Raw genomic sequence first — 12,179 nt, 5'->3', positions numbered from 1 at the left:
GAAGGGCAATTAACATTTGCATTGAGACACGGGACTGGTTTCCGTGAATACTAATTTGCTAGCACGCCATAACAAACAACTTATTTATATGTAAGGTGCCAATTAAACTTTTAATGGGTTCAATGTAGACAGGTTTAATGTTTCTCGGTTTTATGCTAAAGATGATTATGCATTCAGGAGTTTACCCTCTAATTTGAATTGTCTTCTAATTAAATATTAGATCTCTTAATTCATGCTTTTATATAAGCCAGTAGCTATGCCTAGCATTGTAGAACTGGAGGGAGGGCAGTTTGTTATAGCAGAAAAAAAAGAAGCAGAAGATTTTAAGAGCTGGCTTTTACTCCTTGCTCTGTACTCAACCACCCTTTTCATAATTAAAAGTAATTTACATCTTTTGAGGCAAAAAATGATGAAAAAATGATTTCAAGTGAGAAAACACCTTTTTTTTTTTTAAAAGAACAGCTGGAGTGAATCCTTTTTAAAGAACAGCATGTGAAGCCCATCCCTGTTAAGAATGACCTTGTGCTTCATCAAAATTAAGTATAGCCCACATTAGTGTCAGTCAATTCCTTCTGCACAACAGGAAAGCTTACTTCCAAGAAGATGTGACAAAAGAGGCAGAATTGAAGTTTATTCTACACTTCACTCTCTGAGCATGTAATTTCTGCCAAATTGTGTGGTTTAATGCCATAAATAAGACAGTGGTTGAATTTTCAGGGCACTACAGCAGTTTTGATGATGAATAGTTCAGATGGCAAAGTCTTGGTGTCCTTGGCATTGATTTATTGATCCACAGGGAAGGTTCTTTGAAGGACAATCACAGACATAAATGACAGATTCTAGATTTGCCCATAGAATTCAGAAAATTTTACTAGTAGAGACATGGAGGTCAAAGTACCTGGCTCTCAGGCAGGAATTCATAAAGAGGATGGTTTAAAACCAAAGCGAAGACACGATTATATTAAAAAATTAATGTAGAGTCACCATATGCCTCAACGAGAAAAAATGAAAATTCTTCTTATCGTAACATTTTACTATGACTTAAACAGAGAATGACCCAAGATAACCTCACTAATATTAAATGCCAAAAAAAGCTTTTTGATGGATTTCTAAAAACCACAACCATCATTTTCATATATACTTAAAAAACACACTAAAAGGGTTAGAGCACAGAGGCAATTGTAAGGCAGATCAATGTGATTTTTATTCACAACACAAATTCCATTTGTGAGAAAGAAGCAGAGATTACTTCTCTTTGGAAAGATATTTACTATCAAGCATACTTAGCAAATTATTTAGCTATCTAAAAAGATTTGATACCAACTGGTCATATTTTTATTTTTAAGTAATTTATATTTTTACAGGTATTCACATTATGCAGTACCACACACTGCGGCGACAGGAAGGAGAAAAAACATTTCCAAATACAATGTTAAATTATCTGTTCATTGCACAGTATGAAATATCCATTGATTAGCATTGAAATTATTACAGAGTGTCTTAATCCAACTAAATTAAGGAAAGTTCACATCCACTACAGAAGAAAAATAAGCAATATTGAGCCATAGGGGACCCAGTTACATAGTATTAAATAATATCTGAAGCTAGTTTGAAAGACATCCAGACAAAATACTTTTTCAAAAGTGAGAACCACAGCCTATAGATTCGGAAAATTTTACAGAAAAAGAATAGCTCATGCCTGTCCTATGAGGCAACACCATTTGTATACAAGTGCCAAGAAATAAGGAGAAAGTTAGGATTTTAGCTGAGGAATCTAATAAAGCCTGGCATGAGGAATTTTCTTCATTAGTGCCACCGAAAGCAGTCTCTGTGTTGCACCTGAATACACTTGATAATAGAATAAACATAGTAAATTTCAGAGCAGGGTGTGTATACCTTGCCTTAATAGATTACACTTAGTTTAGTACAATACAGCACGTCAAGTTTGAAAAATGCAAAATACACTTAATACACAGAATTTGCTTCCTCTGCTTTGCCTTAAAGAGGCCACCAAAGAGTCCATTAAATAGCCAGGGTTTTCTAGTTATCGGAGCTGATCCCTCTCCTTTCCTGGTGTCAGGAGAACACAACTGAGGTGTCACCACACACAGCCCTTCCCCAGTCAGTACCCTTCCCCTTCCGTTCTCCCACAGAAACGGCAGTTTTCTGTCACTGTGCTCCATCTTGATGGGCTTTGATCTTATGCTAGTCCCAGTGTAGGAAGCTTGCATTCTTCTTAAGAGTGGCCTGCCCCTCTTAATATCCCTTTAGGGAGGCCCCCAATCCAAAACACTTGATGATCTAAGCTTTTTAAAAGTCAGTTTTCTGTTATAAACAGCAAGGACGAGGCCATTTTAGTTGCTTGCAAGAGGTTGATGTTGAGTCTGCGCCGTGCCGACTCTCTCCGATCTAAATTCTCTAAACATTAGCTTATCAATCTGTGAGTCCAATGGGTTGAGTGCCAACAGAAGTGGATCCGATTTGGCATGGAGAGGTTCTACCAACTCTCGCAGTGTATTAGCCTAATATGATAAAGCAGTGATACAATATGATGAAAGACCTGCGAGTGCCATTATTTCCAAAGCACATTAGTATTTGTATTCGAAATACCATCATGCAATACCCATGAAGAGAAAAAGAGAAAAAAAATGGCTAGAATTGCATATGGTTTTAATACCATCATGTCTTTCTGTTGGCATGCAAGTCTACTTGGCCATAAACGGGACAGTTTTTGTTTTATGCTTCGTCATTTGGAAATGCCAACCTTATGTATACAAAATAATACACAGCACAGATACATCTTTTCCCACTTCTCTACTTGCATATGCACGTCTGTAATTCTAATCAGAGAAGTTTATGGTAAAAGTATTCTCCATACACATGTAAAATGATCAGTCTTTCAAGAAAATGAAACTGTTTTGCTATAGGAGATCTTTCCTCGAATTCACCCAATCAAGAAGCATGAGGAAAAATTTCCTGGTCTGCCTTCTACCTAACTGCCCTGATCCATATGCTACCATGTGTTGATCAGTGAGACAGAAGAGCCCCGCTAGTCTGGCTCTGATGAGGAGGCCGCATGATGACCAATACAAAGTGGAGAGAAATGAAAAGCCCTCACGGGGTAAACATGATGAAATGGTGACTTTACACCTGAGTGTAAGCCCTATGGCAAAGAATTAAGAAACAAGAGACCAAAGTTTCTGAATGACCTGGGCAACAAAGAACAATCGGGGTAAAAGAAACTGTAATCTCTTTTAGTTCATTTTATTTGGGGTTTGGGGGAATCCAAATATTGTCATCGGGCACAAATCAGCCATATTTTTTCTTTCTAGCCAGATTTTTTCTTTCTAGGCAGATTTTTATCACCAACATCCTGTGGCATCCTTTTTTGAGTGGTATCAAGAAGGAACAAAGTAGGAGAGGGAACAGAGAAAGCGTTTTGTTCGTTACCACCTGCCTTAGAAAATGGAAGGGTGCACTTTGCCCAGAGCACAGTATCTAGATAACAGGACGCAGCGTAGTTCAGAAATCAGCAGAACTCATTTTTGTTTATCATATGGGATCCTTCTTTTGCAGAAAAGGGGCTAAACATTGAGTAAGCATAGGTAGGTCAAACGAAAGAAAAGACAATACAGCATTTTAGAAAATGATGGTCCTGGAATGCCAGTTCTGGGTAGAAGCCAGAAGGTCGTGGAGTTTCAAACAGCAAAATCAGATGCAATCTGGGGCGCCTGGGTGGCTCAGTCGTTAAGCGTCTGCCTTCAGCTCAGGTCATGATCCCAGGGTCCTGGGAAGCTCAGGTCATGATCCCAGGGTCCTGGGATCGAGCCCCGCATGGGGCTCCCTGCTCTGCGGGAAGCCTGCTTTTCCCTCTCCCACTCCCCCTGCTTGTGTTCCCTCTCTCCCTGTGTCTCTCTCTGTCAAATAAATAAATAAAATCTTAAAAAAAAAAAAAATCAGAGGCAATCTACCTGGGGCACAAGGTCGTTTCTAAATTTAAACTGTTCCTAATTTGTCTAAGCAATTTAAACATTTTGTAAGTTGTTTTCAACACATCCTCTTTCCCCCTCAGAAACAATGTTACACGAGGGGCTTAATACCTAGTGCACTTAACCCATCCTGAACCTGAACAAGAGCCCTGAGAATTAAGTCACATTTAGTTACATTTGTGATTTCGTTTCTATAGGATTGCTGAATTCCACGCCAGGAGGCTGCAAACCCCTTCTCAGTGGAGCACCTTGCGGGAGTACAGGATGGTGGGGGGCGAATGGCTACTTCCAATGGCTACAAGTAGCCCCCAGTCTGTACAGATGAACACAAGAGAAGAGAACTCCTTAAGGAAAGGTGTTGATTCAACTAGCAGTGGTCCCGACGCTGGCTACACAATCTCCGGGGGGAGAGGTTTGCTGGCTAAACACAGATTTCAGGGCCCTACCTCTGACCTACTGGATCAGAATTACTGGGCATGGAACTCGGGAATCTGCAGTTAAAGCAAGCAACGCTGCCTTTTCTTGTGCCCACCGCAGTTTGCGACCCTGCTTTGCCAGGCACACGAGGATGGGCTACACCGGGGCCAGGGCAGGTTGCACTGATGGCAATTTTGTACTGCATACACAAGTAGTGTGTAAGTCACAAGTGCTACAAGTGTAACACTGTGGGTCACAGCTCACACGATTTCAAGGTTTTTGCTGAGGAACTGGATGCAAATATCTTGGTCTACAGAGAATACAGCAGGATAAAAGAGGCCTTGGTAAACTGCTTGAATAAATTCTTTCAAGCTTTATTTTTAGGTAGTGTGAAATAGTTCTTCTTTATTTTTGAGGCAAATGGACTGACTATAAAGACACTTCCAGGCTCAAGCCCCCTGAGTGAACTGTATGCCCGTCCATTCGGAATCTCCAGGATGAGCAGCCCCCGCAAGTGGGAGCCCAGGGCGGGCTCTGCTGGACTAATATGTGGCTAATTGACATGGAATCTCCAGAACACAAACCAACCCTCTTTGTAAATGACACTGTTCCATGTAAGCCTACCTCGGACATCCGGGAATCTCATACTTAGATGTGTCTTTAACTTTTTCAAGTCCCTTTCTGGTCTCAACACCCTCTCCTCTTCTCTCCCTTTGTACTTTTGTCAGGCTTTCCCTAGCTCCCTATTTCTACTCTTCTTCTCTGCAGCTGACGACTTCATTTATCCCCCAATAGTCACAATACCCAAACCAGTTAAAACTAATTTATTATAATGAGACTAATTTTATTCCTTTTTTGAAAGAACAGGTGGAAATCACATGTTCCTTGAAAGAAAAAAAAAACAACTTTAAATTATATGGCTCTTGATGGTTTTGCTTTCTTTTGGCCAGAATCCTAACTATAAAAATATTCCCTACTTCCTGCGATTAAAATAAACTTCACTATTTAGCAAGCTTTTAACCAATTACATTTCGAAACAACAGCAACGTACTATGCTGCCTCAGGAAAATCAGTAATGTTTCTGTTTGACATATTACTTAACAAATGTTTATTGAACTTCCGCTCATCACTGAAACCTCCAGTTGTGAGGCCACCAGCCCAGCTAGATAAAAGGAAACAGATCCCGTTTCCCTGTTACTAAACCCCTTGAGATCTGAAACGTGAACCCAGAGGTAATACCACGTTGAGTCATGTATAAGAAAACTTATTCCAATCTGGATCCACTTCCTACACAAGCTCTTCACAGACTGTGTCTACATAGCAATTGTTGAGGAGGATGTTTTTTCACCTTTTTGTTTTATAAATTTAAAAATCTCCCCACTAAGAATCATTCAAATAATAAGCAGAAATAGAGATTCTAGAAACATAAGTTTTAGAAATGTAATCAGCCTTCTAATAGTGTGCCTGCGAGGAAGAGCTGATGATCCTTCAATCAAATGCCTGAGAATTAGATTATAGGGTAAGGACATAAGCACAAACATTTGCAAGAGAATGATTAAGTTTGAATTCAAAACTGGTGACAAAAATCTTTTTCTTAATGAATGAAAGAGAATAAAACATGTGAAAATGGAAATAAGTGCTTAAGCTGGGAGAGCACTTTCAAAAATTCCTACTTCTGAGTTCTGAGGGAAAATTTGGTTCCGTCTACTCCATTATCGGTGAGATTCAGGGCAAATTTACGGGCAAGGCCACTGATTACTGGTCTCAAGCTGCTTGCAGATAACAAAGGTCGCCAAGAGCAGACATCCAAGCAACACAGTGGAGTTCCGGGGAAAGCAGAACCGTTTTTTGTGTGCTTAAAAAAAAAAAAACAAAAAACCAAACTTGTTTAACATTATTATCTGGAGCCTCGCCTTTTAAATGTGTATTCAGATTTAGGTTTTTCTTTTTGAAAAACAGGAATATCTAACATCATGAATTGATAATTGGTGATACTTGTCTCAGTGTCAGTATTGAAAGAGTGGGCTGATAATACCTTGGTTCAGAATGTTCTGATCGAAAAGACTTGTTAATTGTGGTTTGAGTAGTATCTGTCCAAATTGTGAGGGCCTATTTCTTGTAAAGGTTTAAGTTCAAAAAGACAGGATATCAGATGTAAAAAAAAATTGTTTGCTTATTTTTTATTTAATACCATAGGGGGAAGTAACTGGAAAGTATTTTTATTTTATGAATGAGAAGTAAAATTTTCATGACAAAGTATTCTTTTTTAAATAAAATGATACATAGTAAACGGTAATATAGTCTGTTCTTATTCTTAACAGCACTTATGGAGACCTTCAATTAGCAATTCCAGGTAAAATAAAATATTTGATAAACCTAGCCACAGGCAAAACAGATAAGGAAATACTGTTTCCAGATAATTAGAATGTTCTCTAAATTGCCAAATCACAGTTCTATCTTCTGTGTATAATTCACAGGAGATAGAGCATTTCCTTATGAAAGCAGTATCTCATCTTAATGTACCTATTGCTATACTATGACATTAGAGTGTATTTAGGACTTAATTAGTTATTATGAGTATACCACCCATTCTGGTTTTTTCTACCTGCATTAAAAACCACTATTGGAAATACAGGCACATGCAAAGTACTCTCTAAATATAACATCTATTAGCAACAGTTGAAGAGGTCTTTTATATTTAATAGTCACAAAAGTACTTGATATGTTAATTCAATTTACCACCAGTTTATTTTCAATGAAGTGTCTATAGATATTTCAGAAAAATGCACTCTGGAATTTGGCCACATTATATTGTCATCCTAAATATCACCAATCAGACTTTAAAATAGGAAATGGGAGTGGGGGTGGTGCCAGAGTGGCTCAGTCGCTTAAGTGTTGGACACTTGTGTTTGGCTCAGGTCATGATCTCAGGGTTATGAGATCGAGCCCTGTGTTGGGCTCTGTGCTGGGGGTGGAGCCTGCTTAAGATGCTCTCTCTCTCATTCCCTCTGCCCCTCCCCACCCTAAAAAAAAAAGAAAATGGGAGGAATTCATTTTTATAGACATGCATTATTCAGTGAGGATTTAATGGGTGCCTATGGGTATGTATACTGTATCAAATGTTAGGGATAAATATACAAAGATGACAGTCTGATTTCAAGGAGTTCATGGCATAGTTGCATGACCCTTTCTCCATTTCTGTCTTAAAATTTTGTAATTAAGGATTATCAATAAAATTAAGATCTACTTTATTAAATACAAACATATATATACACATACACATATTTAAACTCAATTATATGACTATAATTATACAATTACCCTAATGTATATTTTATGTAATCATAATATATAATTACATTAATAACATATAGTATGGACATATTAATTTTAATTGATTAAATACCTTTGGAATAAATAGAAAATAAAAGTATTTGAAGTTTAAGGCACATTTAAAGAAGATAGTTAAAACATTAATGTATATATGTATGTGCTGAGTTTTGACGCTTACAGTAGACTTTAAAACTGAAGGGGATCATAATATGCCACCCCAAAATATGCCACTTTGACATAAGGATTATTTTGAGCTGAAGGTAATTAAGAATCAGCAAACATAGAAAGACCTCTGGCTGTCTCCTGATCTGCCTAAAGGCAGGACATATACTTCTCTTTATGAAGGTGTTCTTTCTCACCTCTTCCATAACAGGAGAAGGACATCCTTATCATTGGAGAGAGAAAATTGACATTAGGATGGGTTTGCACAAACAAACCTTATGAAAATATCCCTTATCTTGCATTACTTTCCCCCATATATTTACTTTTCCACAATTTATGGCCCTAGAAGCCCAAACTGCTTTCCTTTATCTTGTCACTTCTCTACAATTTATTGCACTTTGTTAAAATGGTATATAAGCTTCCAGGTCTAACTACTTCTTTGGGTCTTCACTTCTTTTCTGTGAAGGCCTCTGTGCAGATAAAAATTAAAATGCTGACATGGGACAAAATTTATATACCTTTTCTTCTGTTAATCTGTCATTAAATTTGCAGGCTGCAGGCAAAAAACTAGGAGGGTAGAAGAAAAGTTTTTTTCCTACACTATAAAACATTTAGATCACTCTTAAGCCATTCCATACTAATTCATCCACATTTTAAAATGTTTCATAGATAAGATTATTAAAAAAGTCATATTAAACTCCAGTGAAACAACCTTAATAAAAAGACAACCATTCCTGGCAAATTTTTCTTTCAGCAATGTGGGTGGATGGCAACTTACTGGCAGAATGGGTTGCTGTTGCAACCTATTCTTTTTTTTTTTTAAAGAGTTTATTTATTATTATTTATTTTGAGAGAGAGAGAGGGAGCGAGCAAGAGAGCATGAGCGGGGGCAGGGGTGGGTGAGAGGCAGAGGGAGAGGGAGAAGCAGACTCCCCGCTGAGCAGGGAGCCTAACCTGGGGCTCCATCCCAGGAGCCTGGGATCATGACCTGAGCCAAAGGCAGATGCCCAACTGACTGAGCCACCCAGGTGCCCCTGTTGCAACCTCTTTTATGATTAATAATTACTTATTTTAGGATAATCTCTAAAATTCTCATTTCCAGATGAAATAGCTACAGAGGTAACATAGTTGAAGTCTGAGACGTGAACCCACTATAGGAAATAGACTTTTTTTATACCAAGTACTTAAGAGATGAATAATGCATATATTTTAAAAAGATTTATTTATTTATTTTAGAGAGAGAGAGAGCACGAGTGGGAGGGGCAGAGGGAGGGGGAGAGAGAATCTCAAAGCAGACTCCATGATGAGAGCAGAGCTCCACGCGGGGCTCAGTCCCACGACCCTGAGATCACGACTGGAGCTGAAATCAAGAGTCTGATGCTCAACCGACTGTGCCACCCAGGTGCCCCTCTGCATATTTTTAATTTATGAGAATTTCTTTTTTTTTTTTTAAAGTTCATTTAAGTAATCTCTACACCCAACATGGGGCTTGAACTCACAACCTGGAGATCAAGCATTGCATGCTCTTCCGACTGAGCCAGACAGGTGCCCCAATTTATGAGAATTTTCAACCCCTACCACAACCTTATAAGGTTATACTAAAAGGATATAATTAAACAGATCATATTCACTCTGGATGATAATTGGTGTGAAATAACTCACTGATGAGAACTGCCAATGTGGTGAATGGGTATATGATACCGACACAACATTTCATCTGTTACTATATCTGGTCTGCCAAAATAAAAAGGCAAACTGGGACCAAATACATCTCAATTGGTTTCTTGCCTATTTCTTTCAGTGGGTTCTTCTATGGTACTTCCTAACCCTTTTATGACATTCTCTTTGCTACCTGATAAGCACTCTAAAAAGCAGCTCCAGTCTTACCTAAACCTGAACCACTTATGTGACTGGGTGGTAAAAATGTCTTCAGAACACTGATTATACTTCCATGACCCAACCTATTTGATTGGCCTACCACACTTGACTTGAATGCTCCAAATTGGACATTTTGGTGGAATAACAGGTAAGGGTATCTGTACCTGGGGAATGGGGGTGTAAAAATACATTTAGTATGTTCACTCCATCAGAATCTACTCAAAGTAAACAAAAGACTTTGCTCTATATCCTCTGCCAGGTTGCTTATCAGCAGACATGACCTGTAATCGATAAATTTTGATGCTATGCAGATTGTACTATTGCCTAAATTTCTTTAGTAACTAGACAATCAATGGCACAACTTAATTCTTGAAAACTTGATCCAGAATAAATGAAGACATATATATTTTTCAAATTAGCAGTAACAAAGATCTTTGTGAGCTTTTGCTTTCAAGAGTCCACCCTACACTTTTTTTAAAGATTTTATTTATCTGTTTGAGAGAGAGAGAGTGAGAGAGAGCAGGAGAGCACAAGTGGGGGGAAGGGCAGAAGGAGAGGGAGAAGCTGACTCCCTGCTGAGCAGGGAGCCTGATGCAGGACTCCATCCCAGGACCCCGGGATCATGACCTGAGCCCAAGGCAGACGCTTAACTGACTGAACCACCCAGGCACCCCAGAATCCACCTTATTCTTATTCTCCTACTAAACTCATATACTAGCCTCAAAGTACTGCCATCTTGTTAGTGGTGGGATTACTTATTTAAAAATATCATTCAGTATCAGCTCCAGTATCATGATATCCCCTGAGACTGAGGGGAAAAAGAGGTATTGATCTGCAAAAGTGAGTGAAACAGTAAATTATTTTCAACAAGAGTACATCAAAACATGTGTAGGTGTGTGGGGAGGTTTGGGAGTACAGTAAGAAAAGGAGTAATTCTTATGTTAAAAAAATGTAAAGACATTATCTACTTTCATGATGTAACATTGTTTATGATTGTAGAAGCTTGAAATGGACTTTTGCTTACTTTTTCTGGATGAGCTTAAAATATTACAAACAGTTGCAATATTTATTTTCCCTCTTCAATAACTTATAAATGTTAATGCCTTGTTACTGACCTCCTTGATACAGCAGCCTGATATTTGGGATCATTTCCTCATTAACAACACTGGCAAGGAGGAACTGCTTTAGTGGTACTCTGCACCAACTAAATTTTGTAGCAATAAGGACAACCAAAAATACCTTTCCCGGCAAAGCAAGTGACAAGAAAGGTCAAAAAGAAAATTCAACAGATGTTTGTTTGTAAGAACCTAAAATTGTATCATAACAGTTACTTATCAGAATGCCTATTTTTCTTTACCTTGAATCTGTTACACATCTAATCTCCCACCTTAACCAATAATATTTTCATATTCTCTCTTATTTTTCAATCTAAAGTAATTACACCATAAAATATTCTCATAAATTCCCATGGTTAAAGTCCTCTGAATATTATGATATTCAAAATAATACATTTTTAGGTACTCAAAATGTATTGTGTACATGATAAGAAAGATTATTTTGGTAAAAATCACTATAAAGTCATGTTTCTTAGAAATACAGCATGGATGTAAACAAATTAGCACAGTCATCCATCTTAGCAAATAGCTCAGAAGTTAGAAGAGTAAGTATTCAAACTCAATCTTAATTGTCTTGAAATTGTTGTTTTTTACATTTTGGATCAGCAAACTCATCTTGCATTTGGGATGGAAAACTATAGAATCTAAGAACATATGAAGAATACTGTTTTAAAATGCCCTATTATACAGGAGTTTCATTTTTTTCCTTCCTGACAAAACTGTATAGCACTGCCCTTTTAAAGAAAATAACTTTTACTAAAGAGCTAGAGATATGCTGACTCTCAGTGTTCTTATGGACAAATACGAATGACTTTATAGCTATTGCAAAAGGTTTCCAGCTATATCCGTGTTTAACATTTAGCATCTCATGTTGAATTTCACACTCATCAGTGTAATTACAGAAAACTAGAATCATACAGGGACTTCATTAGGATGATAGCTCATTTTGCAAAATTCAAATGTTTGAAATGTCAGAAGGTTCTCTGTATCATACAACTTAATTTGTACTCAAATATAGCAATGAATTGCTAACTTCCTGCTAGTGAACAAAACAAAAAAATCCAATTATATTAATAAACTTGTTTTCCACTTGTAAATTAATTAATTCGTAGCAACTTCATGGTGCTAGCTTATTCATAATATCCTGAAAAATTTAAAGACAATCCATATTTCATTGAAGCCAGGCTTTAAAAAAAATTCCTATTTAGTTTATTTACATTAAAACAAGGACGCATGCTACCTTCTCTGGGGGTAAAAAACCCCCCATCAAATTAAAGATATGAAT

At 37.6% G+C, this 12,179-nt stretch overlaps 1 protein-coding gene across 4 annotated transcripts in view; it reads right to left on the bottom strand.

Annotated features, from left to right (window-relative positions):
- The window catches only part of CNKSR2 (connector enhancer of kinase suppressor of Ras 2), a 274,247-nt gene that overhangs the window by 9,022 nt on the left and 253,046 nt on the right, over positions 1 to 12,179 (bottom strand). The gene's annotated exons all lie outside the window — the stretch shown is intronic.

Source organism: Mirounga leonina, unplaced genomic scaffold (assembly GCF_011800145.1).
Source record: "Mirounga leonina isolate KUSES-001 unplaced genomic scaffold, KU_Mleo_1.0 Mir_101595, whole genome shotgun sequence".
NCBI lineage: Eukaryota > Metazoa > Chordata > Mammalia > Carnivora > Phocidae > Mirounga > Mirounga leonina.
Note: the sequence above shows the minus strand (reverse complement) of the source record. Positions and strands in the feature narration are given on the sequence as shown.